Source organism: Gorilla gorilla, chromosome 3 (genome assembly GCF_029281585.2).
Source record: "Gorilla gorilla gorilla isolate KB3781 chromosome 3, NHGRI_mGorGor1-v2.1_pri, whole genome shotgun sequence".
Taxonomy (NCBI): Eukaryota; Metazoa; Chordata; class Mammalia; order Primates; family Hominidae; genus Gorilla; species Gorilla gorilla.
Window position 1 is genome coordinate 174250851 of NC_073227.2, and position 8537 is coordinate 174259387.

At 43.3% G+C, this 8537-nt stretch overlaps 1 protein-coding gene across 5 annotated transcripts in view; it reads left to right on the forward strand.

The window, feature by feature from the left end:
* The window catches only part of TRIM2 (tripartite motif containing 2), a 187252-nt gene that overhangs the window by 65593 nt on the left and 113122 nt on the right, over window positions 1-8537 (forward strand). The window contains exon 1 of one of the 5 annotated variants that reach the window (XM_055385100.2): window positions 4452-5227. The exons of 3 other annotated variants lie outside the window; for them this stretch is intronic. The gene's annotated coding sequence lies outside the window, so the exon portion shown is untranslated. Of the gene's footprint in view, window positions 1-4451; window positions 5228-8537 lie in introns of those variants that run through there. One more of the 5 variants, XM_063705607.1, reaches the window with a different exon arrangement.

An 8537-nucleotide genomic window follows, 5' to 3' on the forward strand; every position in this document is an offset into this window, starting at 1 on the left:
TAAAATGTTCAACATCACCAATGATCCCAGAAATCTAAATTTCAGAAGGAAGTTATTATTTTCTTCCTATCATTCACAAATATTTAAAAATAACACTGCTGGTGAATATGTGTATCTTAATTTCATGCATTGCTAATGAGAATGTAAATTGGTACCACCTTTGTAAAAAGCAGTTGTGTACAAGAAAAAATAGAGACTATAAATGGTAATATAATTTATTCACCTATTCAATTGCAAATATTTATCAAGCATATTGTATGTCTGGCAATGGATTTATCTGTAGGCAGTGGATCTGTAAATGATTTCTATTTTATGTCTTGCTCTGTCACCCAGGCTGGAGTGCAGTGGTGCAATCACAGCTCACTGCAGACTTTTGCGCCTGGGCTCAAGCAATCTACCCACCTCAGCCTCCCGAGTAGCAGGGACTACAGGCATGCACCACCACACTCAGCTAATTATTTTATTCTTTTTGTAGAGACAGGGTCTCTCTACGTTGCCCAGGGTGGCCTCCAATTCTTGAGCTCAAGTGATCCTCCCACCTTGGTCTCCCAAAGTGCTGGGATTCAGGTGTGAGCCACTGTGCCCGACCTATTTTATTCTTTATACTTTTATGGGTTTTCCAAATTTTCTAGAATATTTAATTGCCTTTTATCAAAAACATGCATTTTAATAAATCCTTTCCATCTTTTAGGTCCCAAGTCAAGTCTCCAAGTCTACCCTTTCCATATAGTATTTCCTGGACTTTAGGAAGTGCTCTCTCATTTTTCTGTGACCCTTCCAAATGAGTCTTTTCATGTATGGTCTTGAGTTGTAGCCACTTGTGTGTATGACTTTCTTCCCAACTAGTAAGGGAGTTACTGAAGAGTAAGGATTGTGGTGTAGAAATCGTAAATTTTTAGGCAAAAGACTAGTTCTCCTTCCCTACCTTCTCCATGAAGCCTTTTCTACTACTCAAAGAAAAAAAAAAGGTGATTACTTCTTCCCTGAATTCTCAAAACAGTTCTTTATGCCTCTATTATGCAGAGTAAAACACCCTGCTTTGCTTTGGATTACAGATGATTGTCCTTGTCCTGACCCCCCATTCTGCTTTGGATTATAGTTAATTGTGTTTATCTTAACCATAGCACCCATTAGTCATCCAACTCCTTACTATAGGAAACGAATCTCATATCTCTGTGTGCCCAGGGTAGTGTTTTACATAAGGTGTGTGCTCAGTAAACATTGGTTGATCTTATGACAGAATGAAACTGGCTCTTTCCAGCTATTTCAAAGAGGTGCATTTCAGTTAGTCTGGAATCCAAAGTTTCAGAGTGCCATGCAAGAAGTAGACCCAACTGTTGAGGAGTGGCAGTCATAAAGCCCGATCCGCCAGAAAAAAATCTACCAGGAAATGAATTCACCTTAGACTTCTGATGCCCCAAATACTGCTACTTAGTGCCTTTATGGGTCCTGAGAACTTTATCTGTGAAGCCCTACCTTCTTTCACCATCTCACAAACTTCTAAAAATTATTTCCCAAAAGAATTCCACCTTTTCATTCCTAAATTGAACACCACAGATTTGCCCTGAAACCCAGTTTCAGGCCCTCATCTTCCACATGTGGCCATTGAGAGAAAAGTTTAAAATCAAGGACTGCATAAATATTATTTTAGAATTTTAAAAATGGGCCTAGAACGGTAGCTTACGCCTGTAACTCAACACTTTAGGAGGCCAAGATGGGTGGATCACTTGAGCTCAGGAGTTCAAGACCAGCCTGGGAAACAAAGTAAGACCCTGTCTCCCTGAAAAATATAAAAATTAGCCAGGTGAGGTGGCACATGCCTCTGGTCCCAGCTACTCGGCAGGCTGAGGTGGGAGGATGGCTTGAGCTTGGGAGGCAGAGGTTGCAGTGAGCCGAGGTTGTGCCACTGCACCCTAGCTTCGGTGACAGAGCCAGATCCTGTCTCGAAAAAATAAAAATAAATAAAATGAGTAAAATAAAATAAAATGAAGGAAATAGAGCACAAGATTCATTTCCATTTAATACACATTTATTGTAATCCAGGATTTTGCAAAGCCTTGTCCTGGGCACTAATGATGATCCAGAGATTAAATAGGACGTTGATCCCATAAGATCCCATGTGGCTATGGCAATGTAATTGAGGAAAGGGAGGAACAGTGTAAAAGGAGTCAAGAGATGGGGAGGTCATTGCCCTTGACTGCAGGGTTTTGAGCCAGAATTGGGTTAGAAGTGGGAAATAAATAGGAAGGCCACTGGTAACTGCTCATAATTGTGTTGGTGGTGACTGCTGATGCTTTGAGTCTGTGCCCAGTAAATATAAGACGTAGGTGGGATTCAGATAGAATGAGAAAAGCTTTAGGAAAAAAAAAATCAAAGTTCTAAGGCAATATTGGATAGAAGATATGATAAGAGACAGGTTGTTATAGAAAAGGATGGCATTTAACAGGACACAGTGCATCTGTGAGTGTTCTTAGCTTCTGACAACAGACTAACTCTAGTTAGTCTGAAAGTAAAAGAAATTTATTAAAGACTATTAGGACACCATCAAGAAAGTGAAAGGACAGCCCATAGAATAAGAACAAATATTTTCAAAGCACACATCTGATAAGGAACTCACATCCAGAATGTGAGAATTCAACAATAAAAGACAAGTTTAAAAGGACAATTTAAAATGGGCAAATAGTGTTGGTTGTACCACAATGTAAATGTACTGTTCACAGTATATATACATTTTGATATAACAAAATAGTAAGTTTCGTTATATATATTTAACCCTAATTTTAAAAATACATTTTTTTAAATGGGCAAACATTTCAGTAGGCATTTCTACAAGGAAGATACCCAAATGGTCAACAAGCACATGAAAATATACTTAACATTATTTGTCATTAGGGAAATGCAAAGCAAAACCACAATGAAATACCACTTCACACCCACCAAGAAATTGAAACCCTCATACATTACTTGTGGTAGTGTAAAATGGTGTAACTGCTTTGGAAAACAGTCTGGCAGTTCCTCAAAATGTTAAACATAGAATTAGTGTATGACCCAGCGATTTCACTCCTAGGTAAATACCCAAGAGAAATGAAAATATATGTCCACTCAAAAACTTGCATTCAAATGTTCATAGCAGCATTATTTATACTAGCCACAAGTGGAAACGATCCAAATGTCTATCAAATGTTGAACAGATAAGCAAAATGTGGTGTATTTATATAATATAACATTCTTTGGCAATAAAAAGTCATGAACTACTGACACATGCTACGTGGATTCCTGAGTAAACTGAAAAAATTTTGCTGAGTGAAAGAAGCCAGACACAAAAGCCCACACATATTATATGATCTCATTTATATGAAATGTCCGAGTGTGGTGGTGTGCCTATAATCCCAATTACTCGGGAGGCTGAGATGTGAAGATCGCTTGAGCCCAGGAAGTCAAGGCTGCAGTGAGCCATGTTCGTGACACTGCACTCCAGTCTGGACAACAGAACGAGACCCTGTCTCAAAACAAACAAACAAAAAAACCGAACAAATGCAGCCTCCTCTGGGAGGCCTTTCTTCGTTTCCTGCTTCTATGTTCCTATAACCCTCTGGCCATACACTTCTATCATTTTATAGTGTTTTGAAATTGTAGGTCGTCCCTCCCCACCTTCCCCCCTGCCCCCCAAAGAAGATAAGGCCCTTGAAAGTAGACTCATGCTTTTTCAAGCTTTGTATTCTCAGCCTTGTGACAGATGAAGGAAGGGAGGAAGGTAAGGAAGGAGGAAGGAAGGAAGGATGGAGGGAGGAAGGAAAGAAGAAAAGAAGGAAGGAAAGAGCGAGGAAGGGAGGGAGGGAGGAAATAAGGAAGGAAGGAAAGCTCGAGGAAAGAAGGGAGAGAGGAAGGAAAGGAAGGAGGAAGGAAGGAGGGAGGGAGCAAGGGAGGAAGGAAGGGAGGGAGAGAGGGAGAAAAGAAAGAACGAAAGAGCGAGGAAGGAAGGAAAGAGGGAGAAAGGGAGGAAGGAAGGGAGGGAGAGAGGAAGGAAGGAAGAAAGGAAGGAAAGAGCAAGGAAGGAAGGAAGGAAAGAGCGAGGAAGGGAGGGAGGAAAGAAGGAAGGAGGGAGCGAGGGAGGAAGGAAGGAGGAAGGAAGGAAAGAAAGAGCAAGGAAGGAAAGGAGGGAGGAAGGAAGGGAAGGAGGGAGGGAGCGAGAGAGGAAGGAAGGGAGGGAGAAAAGAAGGAAAGCGAGGGAGGGAGGGAGGAAGGAAGGAAGGAAGGAAGGAAAGAGAGAGAGAAGGAAGGGTCCCTACTCCAACTTCTTTTACGGAGTAAAAAGACCTATAGAGACAGTCATGGCTTATCATTTTCAGGACTGATTGTATCATACTTGACTCATTTATTAACATTCACTTGAAGGAAACGCAGAGATTTTTTTCTTCGCTCACATTCGGGAGCTGTGCTTGCTTATAATGAACTGTCATGATGGAGGCCGGCCCATTTCAGCTCTCTCAGCCCCGTCAAGCTGAACTCACTTCCCCTGAAAGGACAGTGTTTGCATTTGTGTTTACGGGACTGGGGAAGAGGATGCGTTTTCAGGAGACCTGAAAACCGAGCCAACCCCCTTTTCCTGCCCCCCTGTGCTGCGATTGGCCCATCTTGGAGGCTGGCTGCAGGAGCCTTTAGTCATCGCACAGGGAAATCTTTCTGGAACCGGGCACCAACTTGCGTGTTTGTTTTCATGCTCTTTGTGCGGGGATTAGCTGTCGTGCCGGGCCTGAAAATGCTGCGAGCGCCGGGCGACATCTAATCCAGGATTTGCCTCTGCCTCGCGGTTGATGGAAAACAGATGTCTCACTGCTCTGGGCCTGAGCACAGAATGGAAATGACCGACCAGAGAGCCATTTGGAGCCGAGGACACCCGGTGAAAGCCATTCAGAGTCCAGCCAGGAGGCCGACTTTCCTCCTCGGGTCTGTTTTTACTACTTGAGCCGCTCGCTCAGAAAACGGCCTTGGATAAAGCAGTTTCACCTTCAGATCGCCTGAGGCTGCAGAAGGGCGGCTGCGGGGGAGGAAGGAGGAGGCGGAGAGGAGCGGGTGCGAAGTCCTGGGTCGCCTGCCCGCTGCCTGATGTCGTGAGCTAGGGCACCTCGGCCCTGGCTGGGGGCGCAGCGAGGCCCAGGCCCGAGGGGTGAGGCCGAGGCCACTCCGGAGCGCGCGCTGTTCCCGCGAAGCGAGTCGCCGTCTCGTAGTAAGTCGTGGCTCGGGCTGTGCCCTGGGAACCCTCCCGCCCGGGCAAGGTCCGGTGGCCGGAGCGTGCGGGAAGCCTGCCCAGAGTCCATTTCCGGACGGGCGCTGCGGGGCTGGCAGCCGGCCTGGAGCGGGTGCAGTGGGTCGGCGCGGCGCAGAGCTGTCAGCAACAGGGCCGCTGAGCTGCAGAACCTGGACGTGGCGCGGCTCCCAGGCCCTGCCCGCGGAGCTCTCCCGGGAGTCGCGGACCTCTGCCGTCCTCAGTCACCCGCGTCATGCAGGATAGCTTTCAAAGTCATTTTGCACTGAGAAAAAAAGATACTGAGCAATCTGAAAGCAGGACTGTAGTAATTTTGAAAAGATCGGCTTCCTCTTTTTCTTTAAAAACATGTTTGGTCATTTTCCTAAAACTACTTTCCTTCCTTTAGCCTCCTCTTTTATCCTCTGCCCTAGCTCGTACTACAGTTCGGGCTTATTAGAGCAGGGAGATGGTGACTTTTGAGGGTTTGCAGGGCTCTTTCTGGTTGGTGTATGTATTCTGAAAATACTTGCCCGGCGTTGAAAGCTGCATGCCGCTGACAAAGTAGATAAAAAGCTGGGAGTGTGGAGGACGGTTCGTCTCACTAAATGCCTGTCAGATCCAAAGCATTCTGTGAACCCCAAATTCGTTCCGACCTGTAATCCAACCCCATGGAGCAACTGATGCCTTCCACCAGGCCCCTTCGCTTTCCCGGGAAATCACCAGCTTTAATTTATGGAACAGAGACAGCTTTAGATTCAAAGACTTTTAAAGAGTTAATTTTAGAGCACTTAGAATTCCAGCCATCCAAAGATTAGGCTAGCCCCTTAGGGTGTGAGAGGTTGTTCTTGTAGCAGTATGCACATCTATGCCTTTTTTCATTGTTTTCTTCTAAAAATGGAGATTAAATTTTACATCAATATTTTTAGAATGTAGTTAAGAGTTGTTGCCTGACAACTTGTGTTGAGGGTTCCTTTCCCAGGGGGTGGGAGGAGGTATTGTGCTGGGTCCACTGCTTCCCAGCTCCACGTGACCTTTCCTCTCAAATTTCCACTTGATTTCATCTTTGGCAGAACTGGTACCTGCCCTTCAGCTCCAAGAAACAAAAGAGCAGGGGTGAGTCAGAAGGCTTTGACTACCTCACCCTTAACTAGAGATAGAAAGTACTTGATTAAATTCTTTGTGATACACATTGCATTTCCTTCCCTTTCCAACTTAGGTTCATATAACAATGAAGGATCAATTAAAATGAACTCCACCTCCCTTCTCCCTTAGGGTAAATATGGATTCCCTTAGGGCTGAGTTGGGCAGGGCCATCTACACTAACGAAAAGTCGTCTAGGTGAGGTAATCTGGCCTGTTCTGGGCTAGGTACAGAACACCACATCCCATTTGCCCTCATTAACTCATTCTTTTAACTCATTCTTTTCCTGGCAGCCTCCCTTTTCTTTCTATCCTTTTCTATATAATCCCATTTAGCTACCCACCATAACTCTACTTTGGATCGTGGAATCTAGGATACCATCACTGACAAGGTTTGTTTAGATGACTGTCCCTTACCAGTATTCCCTGAGAACATTTTTCCAATTCCTGCCTTTATTTTCCTGGAAAATTCTATGTCGATTAAATCCTCCACTAGAAATTCCATTGTATCTGTCAAAAATAAGCATCACACTCACATCTTGAATATTTTTCTTGCATCATCATTTTAATGCTGACGTGCACGGCTTCCTGATTTCTACTTCAAATTTAAATACAAATGGAAGGAAGTTGTTATAAGACACTAAATATAAATGGGTTAGATAGTCTCAGTGAGAATTAACATCTTATTCTCTGACCTTTTCTTTAGTCTGTCCTTGGGTTGAATTCTATCCTTTCAATTTCTGACCATTGACTACTCTAGAAAGAGGTTGGATAGTTATTTTGTGTGTCAGGAATGATCTGTTTACTTGGCCTTTTCTGAGCAGCAGTTACTCACTACCTCTCCTAGTGCTGATTGGTAAGAATTTGGCCTATTCAATGATGATAACTCAACGGGGTAATATAGCAAGGCCCTAGGAAGCTTTGAAAATGACATCTTGAAGCCCTGAAATCCTGGTGCAATAACATTATCAGAACTTTCTCCTTCTTTCACCACTCCATGAAAAATGACACTGCTTGGTTTATATCAAATATGTCTTAGATTGTAAATTCCCAAAGACAGCTTTAGCTTGATTTGTACAGGTACTAAAAGTTTATGCTGGCGGGTCAGCAACTGGCAAATGCTTTTGATGCTGCTACTAATGATGAAGACAGGAACAGTGATGCTTTTCCTTTTTGGTTTCTTGAGAAAAGACTTCCTGCTTAGAATGTCTGTTTGAGAGGCTATTCTGTGAATGTTATCTTAAAAGGCTTGAGGCAAAGGCTGGCATAATATCATACTTAGTCCCAACATTATTTCTTATACTTTTACATTTTAGACCTTCAGCCTGACCTGTTAGTTGGCATGTCTGAAAAAGTCCATCCATGAGTTTAATTTAGTATTTTCTCTGGAAGAAAATGACAGGTCTTTTGAAATGGGTAGTATTTGGTTTAAGGGTTAAAAGAATTGGCAAGTGCAACCTTTGAGATAAATAGGTAGAGAGGAAATTAAGGGGAGTGAATTTCATGACCTTGAGCCACTATTTACTAGACACTCAGCTTTTATGTCTGGTTAGAGGGTTTACTGGAAATTCAATCTCAGAAAGTGAGCTTTTGTTGGCAAATATTTTGTATTACTAATATAGTTATTTCGTATGTAACGCTATATTATTTTTGCATATCCTGCCTTTGGTTGTTTGTGGTTTTACTTTTTTAATTTTTTTAGAGAGTCTGTCACCCAAACTTCAGTGCAGTGGCACAATCATGGTTCACAGCATCTTCCAATTCCTGGGCTCAAGCTATTCTCCCACCTCAGCCTCCCGAGTAGCTGGGACTACAGGCATGTGCCACCACACCCGACTAATTTTTAAATTTTTTGTAGAGACAGTGGCTCACTGTGTTGCCCAAGCTGTCCTTGAGCTCCTGGCCTCAAGCAATCCTCCTGCTTTGGCCTCCCAAAGTGCTGGAATTATAGGCTCGAGCCACTGTGCCTGGCCTATGTCCTGCCTTTGAATCTCATCTTAATCCTTGAACAGAAATATCCTCTCCCTAGAATTTTCAATATTTTCCTTTTTCATAATATACTGTATATGTAGATGAAATTTGTCTATGCAGAAGGGCTGGCCCAAGAGACTAAAATGTGTTCTTGAGTCTAAAAAAAATACCATATATGT